The 15,332-nt window shown below is 38.6% G+C and overlaps 1 non-coding gene across 1 annotated transcript; it reads left to right on the plus strand.

Moving 5' to 3' along the window:
• Positions 1-6,175: 6,175 nt before the first annotated feature.
• LOC140521756 (U6 spliceosomal RNA) lies at positions 6,176-6,277 on the plus strand. The gene has a single exon (XR_011973058.1). It is a non-coding gene; the product is annotated as a U6 spliceosomal RNA (small nuclear RNA).
• The last annotated feature ends 9,055 nt before the right edge of the window (positions 6,278-15,332 follow it).

Here is a 15,332-nt window from a genome sequence, read left to right on the forward strand (position 1 = left end):
AATTAATAAAGATGATGACTATCCAGACAAGGTTCAACAGACATCACCATGAAGGACATGTATTTAAGAAAAGGGCTGAATGGGAATGACAGACAGTGTGATGGGCATCCAAGTGTTCCATTAGTATTCCTGAGATAATAAAAGAACCTGAGGGAGGCATCCCATGTGTTGGATAGAGTCTCTGGCAGGATTTAAGGTATCTGGTGGCTCCATGGATACAACACGATGCCAAGAATGAGGAAAACCTGTTTTCAAATCCAGCCTCAGATACTTCCCAGCTTGTGACTTTTTATAAGTCACTTAACTTCTGGTTGCCTGACAAAATGGATCTGCTGGATCCACCAGAGAAGGAAATGGCAAACCACTTCAGTATCTTTGCCAAGAAAATCTCAAATGGTGTCACAAAGGGTCAGACATGACTGAAAAAGGACTGAACAGCAACAAAGGATTTATGTTTTCATGGAGACATCGTAGCATGAAATTGCTTCAACTCTGGTGAATAATTCCTATTTTAGGGAGATCATGAGAAAATTTCTAGTCTTCTCTTATTGGTCACATGATCCAGAAGTCCTTTGTAAGGATTTAGACATGGAGTGCAAAGATTGATCCTATGCCAATGAACTTATAGATGCACCAAAGTATCCTTTGTGTTAAACCTATAGATTGCTATAGGTGGCTTCTTTTAAAATGATAACATTGTCATGTGCGTATTACTGTACGTTAAGCTGTTTCAGCCATTTACTTTTCTATGGGAAATGGCCTATCAAAGAAATATCCTCAGAGGCAATGCGGCATACTGGGTAGTATACTTATTTTGAATCAGGAAGACCTGTGTTCAAATCCTGCTTCAGATATTTACAAGTTGATTGATATTCAACATATTACAGCCTTTCTGGGACTTAGTTTCCTTCTGTCTAAACTGGAGGGGCTGAATTTAATGACTTCAACAGTCCCTTTCAGCTCTGTGATGCTATGATCAGACCTCACTAAGCATTTGAGACCAGAAGAGTTATAATGGAGGAATAACAAAGAGGAGGAATAATCAGAGGGGGTAGCCTTTGCCCCCTACAGCAATGATAATAACTGACACTTATATGAAAGTTTAAAGGCTGTAAAGCTGTATCTCATTTGAAATAAACCACTTTGTGAGGAAGCCCATATTATAGATAAGGAAACTGAGGCTCAGAAAAGGTAAATTAACTAACTTCCCTATGATCATGCACTATTTATTGGGCAAGATGAATATTCTATCCATTTGGCCATGTTGCAGTCCAGAGAAAAACAAATAAACTGGATGATCCACAAACTGAATATTTAATTCTCCACCCCCACCACCAAAAATGACTTGACACTTGTCTGGAGCTCAGGTCACTGGAGTTACTTAAAACCACTGCATGCAAAAGAATGACAAATAAAATGAACAAGATTGCAACCCTGGCATGGTTTGCATATGTGAAGCTAAATAGACTTAAAATATTAGACTAGGAGATTCTCTACTCTAGCCTTCTGTTTGTAATAATCACACTTCTGTCGTGTTTTAAGGTTCACACAGCCCTTTATACACAAGAAGTCTTTGAAGTATAGAATATATTGCTATCCCCCTACACAGATAAGGAAACCAAGACTCAGAGAGAGGAACAGATTTGCTCCCAGTCACACAGCTAGTGTCAGAGCTAGTTCTTACTACAGATCTAGAAATCTTTCCATTATGCCATGCTCATGTCTGCTGATCAGGAAGCTGAGACTGCAGTTAAATAGATTACTTAGGGTCCCACAATTAGCTAGTAGCAGAATAAGGACTGAAATCCAGATCTCCCTGCTCCCAGGCTGCTGCTTGTCCACTAACTGCTCAGTCCTGTGAGGTCTACCTAAGATGATGATTGGCAGTGCCTGCTTAAAGGTTAATCCCCATTAGACCTAATTGTAAGCAGCATAAAATGTCTGTCCTTGTAAACACACATTCACTCCCAGCTCCCTTGAAGAAAGACTGCTGCAGCTCGTCAGTTTCCTCTAACAAGGTTTTCCTTGGTGACAGTGAAACAGATCATTTTAATTAGTGTTAGATAATGAATTTAAACTGCATTGAAGTGTTTCCAAAATCTTGTTCCACTGCTCTAAATAACACCATCCTGGAGCTGGTCTAGCGGGATTGATCTCTGAGTTTAGGCTGTGGAAGGACAAAGCTAAAAGAAGGGGCCCCTTTCATAGGCTGATTTTTCTCTTGATTTTGTTTGGGATGAATACTTCTGCTGTTTGACCTCAGAAGGAGGGAACTGAGATAATGATGCTTTGTACTGGGAAGACTCCCCCCACCCCATTTTGGGAGCTGAAAGAACATTTACAAGTAGCATATCCCCATAAGTATTTCTGTGAAAGAGCTCACAAGCATTCTTATCCACATTTCCCAGGAGGGCATGGGAGTGGGGTGGAAAAGGAGGCACAGAAAATTCTACCCTTCCTCCATTCTCTCCCAGTAAATTGGGTATAGAAATCCAAGAGGCTGCTTCTTGTTTTTGATTTTTTCTTTACAAACCTAGGCCATCAGAAAGTGGAAATACTTACATTTGAGGGCTGTGAAGAAACAAAGATGAAAAATGGGGACATATTTGTTCAGTTTCAAACATAACTTGCATTTGGCAATAGAATGGAGAATCTTGGCCTAGGAAATTGAGAGAACTGACTTCTTTTCCAAATTCTGACATCATTTAGTTTTGAACACCTCACTTTATTGCAAAGCCTCATTTTCTATATTGATTTAAAGTAGAGAGATCTTGCTGTTCCACTGCAAAAATAGTGGACCAAGGAACTTTGAATGAGTCTGTGGAACAAACAGATGATACCATTATCCTCAATACTGAACAGGTTGCAGGAGGAAGGTTAATATAGATCTTGAAGTATATTCAGTATTGAGATGTCAGTGAGTTTACGGGTCTCTCCTTATCTATTCTGATGTCTTGGAGAGCAAGAATCATGTCTCCTGTTTCCTTTGGTACTCTCCAGAGAGTAAATATTCAAATATAATAAGCAAATACAGTAAATATTCAAGTGTTAGCAAATAATACTTTAATCAAATATAGTAAAGATCCCTAAATTCAAATTTATATAAGTAAATACCTTGAAAGAATTCTATAAAAATAGTAGAAAGTTGTGATTCCTTGCCTTTGTCATGTGTTCATGAAGGTGTCAATATAACCTACAGTACTGCTATGAAATCATATAATCTTTTTTTGCATTAGCAAATTTATTTTATTTTCAATTCACTGAACAAAACAAGTTTTACCATAATAGAAAAAAAGATCATTGCGTGTGAAACTGCAAATCTACCATGTACAACTTGTTATTCCCTCCAAATATATAACAAAGTTATCTTGTAAATTTCTTTTTTTTCCCCTTTTTCTCTTCCTTCCCCATTATGGCTACCATTAGGTATAAATAGGGGGACATATGTATACTTATCCTGTATATATTTTACATATACTTCTACTTGTCAGTTCTTTCTCTGGATACAGAGAAAGAGTATTTTTCTTAATATATCTTTTATTTTTAATTTGTGTATTTATGATAGTCAAAATGACTTGATCACTTAAAGTCTTCTTAAAACAATATTGTTGTATACAATATTCTCTTGTTTTTCACCATTTCGTGCAAGTGTTTCCACGCCTTTCTAAGATCACTGGGTTCATCATTTCTTGTAGCACAGTGGTATTCCATCACAATTATATACCACAACTTGCTCAGTCATTCCCCAGTTCATGGGCATACCTGCAAGTTCCACTTCTTTGCCACCACAAAGACAGCTGCTATAAACATCCCATTCACATTTAAAAGTATAATGACTATTTGTGAATTTCCCTCCATCTTATTTTGACTCACTTTTCTTTCTCACCCTCTCTTTTTACCCTATCCCTGTTACCTTATCATCTCCCACCCTTCTACCCCTCACTTCACCCACCCTTCAAGAGTTCCTCCCTCCTCCATAGAATCTTTAGAGTTGAAAGGGAACTACCAGGTCATAGAATCCAGCAGCCTAGTCTGCAGAAATTTCCTCAATAGCATACAACAACAACATATGTGTGTGCATCATGCTTTACGCTTTACAAAATTCCTAAATGAACTAATTCAGTCTCCTGAATAATCCTGTATGGTAAATAGTAGAATTCTTGTAATCCTTATTTTTACAAATGAGGAAACTGAGGCTCAGGGAAACTAAGTAATTTGCAGATGGTAACATACATCTTGTAAGATAATTCATCTGATCTCTTCTTGAGCGGAGGGCTACGAGCAATGGTACTCACTGCTTTCAAAGAAAGCCCATTCAGTTAGCCCTGATTGTTAGAATGCTCTTTCTAAAACTGAACAAAAATTTGCCTCCCTATTACTTCCACACATTGATCCTAATCCTTTAGAGAAACCCAGAATAAATTCAAGACATCTCAAGGACATTGTTTCCAGATTCCTTCTTTGTAAGGGACATGCTGCCACTTGTCAGGAGCCCATTTTTCTGGTCCCTTAAGGCCCAGCTCAGAAACAAAAATCTTATTCTTTAACACCATGGATACAGACAACTGCACATTTCCCTCAGCCCCTTCTTTCTTTTCAGTTCTCAATCTTCAACTACAAGTAGAGATGAAAAGATGACCTAAGCCTCCAATCCCTAAAGTTTTCTACCCTAGATTTTAAGTCATTTTATGTATTTTCTAGGCTTTTTTCCCCCTCACATGGGGAATGTAAATGTGATATGCAAGATTTGAAACTTGGTATAATTTTTATACACAGCATTTATTCCCAAGTAGAACATATTCCTTACAGAATTAGCTTTAACTAAAGAAGTGGAAGCAGAATTCTAATGAATTTGAAAAATATGGTCATTTTCATTCCTAACTTAGCTAAAATGTATGCACATCTATTTATCAACTGAGCCCAGATAATAACCGACTTTGGGGCTAGAAGCCCCAAATGAAGAAATAGAAAAATGTCCATCGATAAGAGCTAACAACCTTGATCCTTGATTTCAGTTTAAATTTAAATACATTCCAGCTACTTCCCTACCCAGCTTGGAAGCGGGAAAAACACTCCACCAAAATGCTGTGAAAATGTTTCTTTGATTTCTGTACTTGAATATTGGTAACTTGCAACTGATAAAAGTTAGTTGCTGCTCTTATCAATGGGTAGTGAAATAGGTTTTTTTGGAAGACAGTGACACCATTTATAAAGTATCTACTTTCCTGGTCTTTAAAGTGGGGGGAAATTCTAATCACTGGGGAAAAGATGGACTGATTTGCTTTCTGGTGTCTGATGAACGTATAGTTAAATTCACCCATTAATAAATAATAAATAAAATTAATAAAAGAGAGGGAGTGGGGTTCTGTGCAAATCAATGAAATGTCTAAACTTTAGCTTTAGTATTTTCCAGTTTGAATAAATCAGAGATGAAGACATATGATTACTGGGTAAGAAAATGGGAGCTTTATAAAAAAAATACAATTCAAAGGTGCAATTTAGCAGTACGGGCCTCCTTGACAAAGTGGGTCTTCTAGATATCATGTGTCTCCCTACCTCCTAGATCACTCTCATGCATGCCTTTGAAAGGATGCAGTAGGTAGGTTCCTATGTGGTGAAGACCTTCAAAGGACTGTGCTTCTGCGATTACTCTTCTGCCTGCCTGGAAGACCCCAGACCCAGCTTAACTTTTACATCTTTGAAGTCAATTTGACCATTCCAACTTGAAACTGATCTCCATTTTCTGGTTTCTTATAGTGCTAGTATTAGTACGACTGATTTCACACTTCTAACTTGTTTCGTGGTGTCTCTTATCCTTTGTTATTTATTGTCATCTCACTCTTGTTATTTATTATTTCTCTACTAAATTTCTCCTCTGATGATAACTTTGATTAGTACCATAATGGTATGGAAATGTGCTCATTGTTTGTATCCTTATAATAATAATAGCAGAAATAAAAATCAAAATGATTATATGAAGACTTGGAAAGTATCAATAACTTCCTGGAAGAGATCTGTAATCACTCAAAGGGGTTTGGTTTATCTATTCATACAGGTTGTTTTGTTAGTCCTTCATTGCTGAAGAAGACCATGCCATCAGAGAACTTGCACTTGACTTTGTTTTGAGTGAGGGAGGGCTGTGCAAGGTCAGTAGCCTCACTTCTCCTCCAGAGCCATCTGAATCCAACACATATACTAAAATTGGAATGATACAGAGGAGATTAGCATGGCCCTGTGCAAGGATGACACGCAAATTCATGAAGTGTTCCATATTCATATAGGAGTGAGTGGGTGGATGAAGGATTACCCAGATTTCAACATGTATTTGTATGGATACCTTATAGAGCTTGTCCAACAGTATGTATATCTGAGACAGACAGTACAGATGAACATGAGTTGGACCTGAAGGTGAAAAGGAAGAGGAGGGGGAGGGTAGACTGGATTACTCTTAGGATACTGCAGAACTCCTTTACTGAATCCAAGCTTTCCATGATAGCAAAGACTTAGTTTTTCAATTATCTCATTCTAGTATTAGAACTTTGATTTTAAGGAAAGTCCCCAGGCCAGGTGTAACTTCATTCCTCTCCTGCCTCTGCTCTTGTCTCTCTTGACTGACTCTACTTCTTATATTAGGTAAATTAATATGTTCCTTCATTCTAGGTTTCCTTTTTAGCTTTTTCTTTTATGTCTGGCCTTCCCCCATTAAAATGCAAATGTCTTGAGCCAGGGACTGTGCTTTTATGCATATGTTTGTATTCCCAGCACATCACAAGAAAGTGCTTAATAAATGCTTGTTATTGTTACCCTTATCAGTGTTGCTTATATGCCTTCAAATCTGAAGAAAACATTAAATTACATTTAATGTCTAAAAATTAATACCGCACAGAGAATAATGGAAGACACCCATAGTGAGCATGAACAGGCTGCAACATATATCCAATGATGAAGTAAAGGATATATCAAGGGATTGTCTCATAGGAAAAGAAGATGATCTGGCCATATGCAAGAATGAAGGATGACAAGAGGACAACTAGAGTCTTTCACTGGTACCCTTACAATGTCAGGGGAAATCAAGGAAGGTCTCCAGTGCATTGGATAGAGCTTTGGGAGGATATGATCAAGAGCTACACAGGATTAGCAATTTGCATCACTGGAGGAAACTAACTCCCAGATCAATTAGATCATAGATTTATTTGTATGTTATGGGTATAGTCCCTTGAGAGATAACTTTTTTCTTGAGTGTTTTAAGAAAAACAACAGATTTAGGTAAATGTATAAGATTGGCTGTATTATATTATACATGAATTTTAAAAGCAATAGCTAACAATTCTGTAACATTTTTAAGCTTGCTAATCATTTTACATATATTATTTCATTTTAACCCCCAAGAACTCTGAGAATTGGGTGCCCTGGTTATCCCCATTTTCTAGTTAAGGAGGGTAGCTGCATGACAGAGTACTGGGCCTGAATCAGGAAGGCTTGTCTTTGTGAGTTCAAATCCAACCTCAGACACTCACCAACCATGTGACCCTGGGAAAGTCACTTAACCTTATTTGCCTCAATTTCCTCACTTGTAAAATGAGCTGGAGAAGGAAATGGCAAAGCACTCCAGTATATTTCCAAGAAAATCCCAATGCGTCCAGAAGAAGCAAACAACTGAAAACAACTGAAAAGCAACAACAATTAAAGAAACTGAGGATGAGATCTAATGACTTGACCACGGTCACACAGCTAGTGATTGCCTGTGGCAGGATTTGAACTCAGATCTTACTGATTCCAAATCTGGAATGGCCTTCTAAGTGCAGAATTTTTGTGATGTATGAGAGGTCATGTCAACAAACTTTCCTTCCTGGTTTTGAGCATCTTTGGTTAATAGGAAGCAGCACTTTCTCCTAGTCCCTATTGTGAAAGCAATGAATGGACTAATAAAAGGCCTGCGGGGGGGGGGGGGGGGGGGAGGGCAGAGCCAAGATGGCAGAATAGAAGGACAGACCTGCTCTAGCTCTCCCCTCACAGCCCATAAAATACCTGTAAAAATGACTCTAAACAAATTCTAGACAGCAGAAGCCACAAAATGACAGAATGAAAGAGATTTCCAGCCCAAGACAGCCTGGAAGGCTGACAGGAAAGGTCTATCACACCAGACTCAGAGTGGAGCACAGCCCAGTCTTGGCCACACAGAATGGCAGGGACAGGACTGGAACAAGTTTCAGGGTGCAGAATCATGGACAGCAGCTGTGGTTCCCAGATTACTCAACCCACAAACACCAAAGACAGCTTCAAAGTTCAGTGAGAAAGCTCTTTCACCTGAGTGAGAAGGAAGCAGAGTCCTGCCCTAGCCCTAGCCCCAAGTGACCCCAGGCAAAGGTACCACTCAATTTTGGAGCCCTTGGCCTAAAGACCCTGGGGGAATGGTGCTGCTGATCTGAATCTCAGCCCTGTGTGGTGGTTCTGGGGTGAGGAGGAGTACTGGCTGGTAGAGCTGGTGGAGGTTCTAGAGTGGGAATTCTACTCACAGATCCTGGGCAGAAAAACTTGTGGCTGCTCCCAGACCAGAGCACAGGCCAGGAGAGGAGCAAACTTCTCTCGCTTGATTGTGCCACCTTGGAGGAACTGAGAACTTACAGGTCCCTAAAGTATACCCTTCTCTTGACAAAGGACTCAAAAGTCAAGTAACTGGCTGGGAAAATGCCCCCAAAAGGGGGGAAAATAAGACTATAGAAGGTTACTTTCTTGGTGAAAATGTATTTTCTTCCATCCTTTCAGGTGAGGAAGAACAAGGCATACCATCAGAGGAAGACATAAAAGTCAAGGCTTCTGCATCCAAAACCTCCAAAATAAATATGCAATGGCCTCTGGCCATGGAAGAGCTCAAAAAGCATTTTGAAAATCAAGTAAGAGAGATGGAGGAAAAATTGGGAAAAGAAATGAGAGTGATGCAAGAAAATCATGAAAAGTGAGTCAACAACTTGCTTAAGGAGACCAAAAAAATGCTGAAGAAAATAATACCTTTAAAAATAGACTAATCCAAATGGCAAAAGAGTTCCAAAAAGCCAATGAGGAGAAGAATGCTTTAAAAAGAAAAATTAGTCAAATGGAAAAGGAGGTTCAAAAGCTCACTGAAGAAAATAGTTCTTTAAAAATTAGAGTGGAACAGATGGAGGTGAATGACTTTATGAGAAGTCAAGAAATTACAAAACAAAACCCGAACAATGAAAAAATAGAAGACTTTGTCAAATATCTCATTGGAAAAATGACTGATCTGGAAAGTAGATCCAGGAGAGAAAATTTAAAAATTATGGGACTACCTGAAAGCTATGATCAAAAAAAGAACCTAGACCTCATCTTTCAAAAAATTATCTAGGAAAATTGCCCTGATATTCTAGAACCAGAGAGTAAAATAAACATTGAAAGAATCCACCAATCACCTCCCGAAAGAGATCTCAAAAGGAAAACTTCTAGGAATATTGTAGTCAAATTCCAGAGTTTTCAGGTCAAGGAGAAAATGTTGCAAGCAACCAGAAAGAAACAATTCAAGTATTGTGGAAATACAATCAGGATAACACAAGATCTAGCAGCTTCTACATTAAGGGATTAAAAGGCTTGGAATATGATATTCCTGAAGTCAAAGGAACTAGGCTTAAAACCAAAAATCACCTACCCAGCAAAGCTGAGTATAATACTTCAGGGGAAAAAGTGGTCATTCAATGAAATGGAGGACTTTCAAGCATTCTTGATGAAAAGACCAGAGCTGAATAGAAAATCTGAGTTTCAAACACAGGAATCAAGAGAAACATGAAAAAGTAAACAGGAAAGAGAAATCATAAGGGAGTTACTAAAGTTGAACTGTTTACATTCCTACATGGAAAGATAATATTTGTAACTCTTGAAACTCTTCTCAATATTTGGGTAGTTGGAGGGATTATTCACACACACACACACACACACGCACACACACACAGAGTGCACAAGGTGAATTGAATAGGAAGTGATGATCTCCAAAAAAAATAAAATTAAGAGGCAAGAGAGGAATATATTGGGAGGAGAAAGGGAGAAATGGAATGGGGCAAATTTCACTCATAAAAGAGGTAAGAAAAAACTCTTTCAATGGAGGGGAAAAGGGAGGAGGTGAGAGGCAAAAAGTGAAGCTTACTCTCATCACATTTGACTTAAGGAGGGAATAACATGCACACTCAAATCGATGTGAAAATCTATGTTACACTACAGGAAAGTAGGGGAGAAGGGGATCAGTGGGGTGGGGCGGGGATGATAGGAGGGAAGGCAAATGGAAGGAGGGAGTAATTAGAAGTAAACACTTTAAGGGAGAGACAAGGTCTAAAGAGAGAATAGAATAGATAGGGGACAGGATAGGATGGAGGGAAATATAGTTAGTCTTTCACAACATGACTATTATGGAAGTTTTTTGCATAACTACACATATATAGCCTATATTGAATTGCTTGCCTTCTCAGTGGGGATGGATTGGGAGGGAGGAAAGGAGAGAAGCTGGAACTCAAAGTTTTAGGAACCAATGTTGAGAACTGTTTTTACATGCAACTGAGAAATAAGAAACACAGGTAATGGGGTATAGAAATCTATCTTACCCTACAAGAGAAGAGAGAAGATGGGAATAAGGGAAGGGTGTGATAGAAGGGGGAGCAGATTGGGGCAAGGGGTAATCAGAATGAATGATGTTTTGGGGTGAGGAGAGGGATGAGATGGGGCAAAAATTTGGAACTCAAAATCTTGTGGAAATGAATGTTGAAAACTAAAAATAAATACATTTTTAAAAAAACCTTGGAGGGAATGGGTTGCACAGGAATAGAAACTGGTGTCAATTTTGCCTTTTAGCAGCTGCTGTCCTGCTGAGAGCATCTTCAGCCCATAGACTGATGTAGGTCAAAACCTGAATTTTCTTCATAGAAAAACTATATGCCCAGTTCATTTCTGTATTATTTTAAGGGAACATCTCCCTCCTTCCCTTCCTCACTGAAACTCCAAAGTGTTAGGATCTTTGGTTTTCCACTTTCTAATTAAAGGTCACATTGATGAGGACCTCAGGAATCACTGTAACTTTCCAAAAAAAATCAAGTGTTTCCACCTCTGATGTAATGGATAGTGTATTGAGTGAGAAATACCTAGGGACCAATCCTACTTCTGACACTTATTTAATTGTATGACCTAGAGCACAAAAATCTCTAAGCTTCAATTTCTTTATCTTTAAAATGCAGGTAAAATGCCTGGAATATCTGCAAACTTTAAAATTCTATATAATTTATCACTATTGGTTTTGGAAGGATGGAGAACTAGTTGCCTGAGCTGATGTCAGGTTTTCCTTGATCTATGGAAAAAGGTGTTATCCTATATACATTTTCAGTGGTTTTAGAATTTCCATGAATATTTGACTTTTACCTCTGTTGGGAATATGAAGTCCCTACCCTGTCTCATTGGTTGAGTTCCTGTTCATATTTTTATTGCTGATTATAGTAATCAGAAAGGATTATTGGATTATTTCCTTATGTAAAGTGTGACTTCTGTTTTATTTAGTAAATCTGGGCAAAAAGAGTTAGATGAAGGGCATATGTGCAGTATTTATCTGCTCTCTGTTAATCCTCACAACTGCTATGTACTGTGTGTACTTGCTATTATTGCACATTCTTCAGAATCTCCCGAGAATGTGTGGCAGCTTGTACCTGTGTCTGTAGAACCTCTAAATGTCTAGACAATGAGGTCATCTAATTCAGGTCTTTGCTGCCAAGCAAGACTGCATATGAACTGAGGAGGCTTCTAGATTCTAATGCCTTGCACACAGCAGTAAATGATCAATGTATGTTCACTCAATTTAATAAGCATTTAAGTGACTAGTGATTACTACATAGAAGGCAAAAAAAAAAAGAGAAGTAGCACAATTTCTACTCTCAATGTGTCTACACCTAGCAGGGAAGACAGTACAGGTACGTATAACTGTAACAAGAATTAGAAATACAGTCAAGAGTATTGGTGGTATGAAACTCTTAGAATAGCCTATGACATTTAAGAAGGGAAGGAACTCAGATTTAAACTAGATCTAATTAATAACTCAAATCACAGTACCTTGTAAATAATACGTATGCTGAATTCTACATAATTGATAACCATATCCTTTTCTGAGAATCATAGAATGCTGAATCTTGAAATAATTTTAGAGATTATCTAGCCTAATCCCTCATTTTACAAATAAGGAAAACGAGGCTGGGAAATATGTAGTGGTTTGCCTGAGGTCAAAGATTGAATTAGTGGCAGAACCAGAAAGAGAAACAAATTTTCTGATTCAGTCTGTTGTGTTGTCCATTTCATCATTCCTTCTGTCCCCCTCCCCTTTCCTTATCTTCACTTTTTCATGTCATATCACTCTTCAGGTGATTTTGAGCTCCATAAGTCTATTTTCATATAACATATTTGTCCAAGATCTCTCTTCTAGAACTAGTCTGGCAATGGTTGCTTGCTGTTTGTCCTACATTCTTAAAAAGAACCAGTGACATCAGGAGGGTGATGTCTTGACTTGAGAATTGGATTTAAGTGATTAGTGAATCCTTATCCTAACAAATTGTATTTTTCCGCTTTTTGAATACTAGGCTACTATATTTGATTACTTCTTGGCTTTGACCAGATAGGTTTACATTATATACAGAGTTATACCAGGTTCAGCTGGTCATTTTGAAAATATATGCCACTGTTCACAAAATAATTATGTGAATCATCTCCACCAGGAAAAAAATCAAAGCAGATTCAAATCAGTAGTATCTATTTATGCATAAAAAAAGGAAGGAAGGAAACAGGTATTTATTAACTACCTGTGGTATACCAGGTGTTGTGCTAAGAACCTCACAAGTATTTCATTTGAACCTTACAACAGCCCTGGGAGGTAGGTACTGTTAATTTCCCTATTTTACATTTGAGGAAACTGAGGAAGACAGAGATTATGCAGCTAGCCAGTGTCTGAGATCAGATCTGAACATCAGTCTTTCTGACTCCAGGTTCAGAGAATGTCAGTCAATATCTCTATTGAAATACTCCCATCATTTAAGATCCAATTCAGATGACATCTTCTCTATGAACTCTTCCCAGTAATACTGGGACCTTTCCTTCCTTGGAAATTTGTATCTTTGTAATGTGGTTATGAGGGGCAAGTAGGTGATAAAATAGATAAAGTGCTAGTCCTGGAGACAAGACCTGATTTCAAACTAAGGCTCAGACACTTGTTGTGTGACCTGGAGCAAGTCACTCAACCCTTGTTCGCTTAAAGGGGAAAAAAAAAAACAAAAACATTCTGGATCCCTGTCTCATCATGGCAGAGGGGCTTGCCTAGCTTAATGAAACTATGAGCTATGCCATTTGGTGGTATCCAAGATGGACAGGTCATAGTGGAGAGCTCTGACCAAAGAAAACAAAAGATGATCCATTAGAGAGGGAAATGACAAACCAGTATAGTATCTTTGCCAAGAAAACCCCATAAAAAGAGTCTACAGGGTCATAAAGAGTGGGACATGACTGAACAATAATGTAGCTACATTGTGCCAGTCTATTGCATTAGTTTGGAGGTACTTAGGAATCTTTTGCACAAGAGTTAGACAGACTGATGTTGCTAAAAGCAATAAATAGGACTTTATTATGGACACAGTTTAATTCACACAAAGGGAGGCCAGAAGATTAAGGAGATACCTAGGGATAGGATTACAGGTATGTGTGTAGAAGGGGTATCAGTAGCAATAAGGGAGGGGATAAAACAAGGGTGGTCATTAGACATCGGGGCACAATAGTCTTAAGGACCCAGAAGAAGGTGTAGTCATGGTTCTGTAAAGAAGCAGCTGGGTCTCTGGTCATTATTCTTTAGTATGGAAGACAATTGGCTGCCATCTTCTCCACATTGAGGCATTCTGTCAAACCGGAAAAGGCCAAGAGTCAATACCTCCAAAAGTAGGGTTGTGGGCTTGCACACACTGGGACAGCCTAGGGTAGTGCACCCACTGGTGCTGAGGCAGGTTGAGGCCATGGGTCTTAGAGTAAGGGGCAAAGTCTCACTCAGAGATACCTGATTAGTTTCCCATCTCAAATGTCACAGGTTGGTATGTAGCAAGGATTAGCCAGTAAGGTTCCCTGGCTCTGCATCATGGGTCGTGAAAGTTTCAAACATGAGAGATTCTAGATATAGTTCCAGAAAGAGGTCATGGTGGTACTGGAAGGGTGCATGTCTGGAACAAGCTATAGTTGTAAAGACTTATAGACCTCAGAGGCTTAAAATGATTTCTTATTTCTATTTTTGGAATACTGCCCAAATTTATAGTTATTTGTATACAAGTTCGCTCTGTAAGTTCCTTGAGAATATATCATGATATCTCCCTCTGCATCTAGCACTTTGCCTAGATCAGGTACTCAGTATTTGTTGAACATTGTTATAATACCTTTCATTTACATGGAGCTCTTTTCCTTTTCAGGTATTTTCACACCCAATGTGTGACTCTTAGTAAATCGATTTTTCACCTCTGCGTAAATATTCATTGGATCCTGGCAACAACACTGTGAAATAGGTAGAAAGGATATTTTCATTCTTTTTGGATGGAAAACACAGATGAAAAATGGAAAGGTTCAACAGTTTGCTCAGGGTCACACACTGAGTTAGCGATATTTTCTGTTGTATATTCATGTGTAGGTAGCAGTTCACTTACATGACTGTAAGTTCCTTGAGGACAGTCACTAAGGTTTTTCTTATCCTTGTATCTCCTTGCACTTAATACAATGCCTTGCACAGAAGAAGCTTTTGTTTTTCTTTAGCCAGGACAAGAATTCAGGTTTCACAAATTTCCTGTTCAGTAGTTTTATAAATTTCAAAGTGCTTTCATGTATATTGGAGCATTTGAGCTAAAACAGTACTGTGAGATAGAACAATTCTCTTGCTTCCTTCTAGGTTCAGCTCAAACCCTACTACAGGAACCCTTTCCTGTATCCCCCCTCCCCCTCTTGGTTCTTGTTCATGTTCAGTTTTTGCAGTCATTATGACTCTTTGTGACCTCATTTTTGAGATTTTCTTGGCAAACATACTGGAGTGGTTTGCCATTTCCTTCTCCAGTTCATTTTACAGATGAGAAAACTGAGGCAAACAGGGTTAAATGATTTGCCTAGGGCAAATCAGAAGCTGGATTTGAACTCATGAGGCTTCCTCCAGATTTCAGGTCCCCCTGGCCTAAGGTTACAATAGTAACCTTATGTTCAGGTAATATGGCCAGGTCTAGAACCCACATCTCTTTATTCCTATACTAGCGTGCTCTTTCCACCTTGCCTCCCTCACTGTGCCA

This window comes from Notamacropus eugenii, chromosome 1, assembly GCF_028372415.1.
Source record: "Notamacropus eugenii isolate mMacEug1 chromosome 1, mMacEug1.pri_v2, whole genome shotgun sequence".
Taxonomy (NCBI): Eukaryota; Metazoa; Chordata; class Mammalia; order Diprotodontia; family Macropodidae; genus Notamacropus; species Notamacropus eugenii.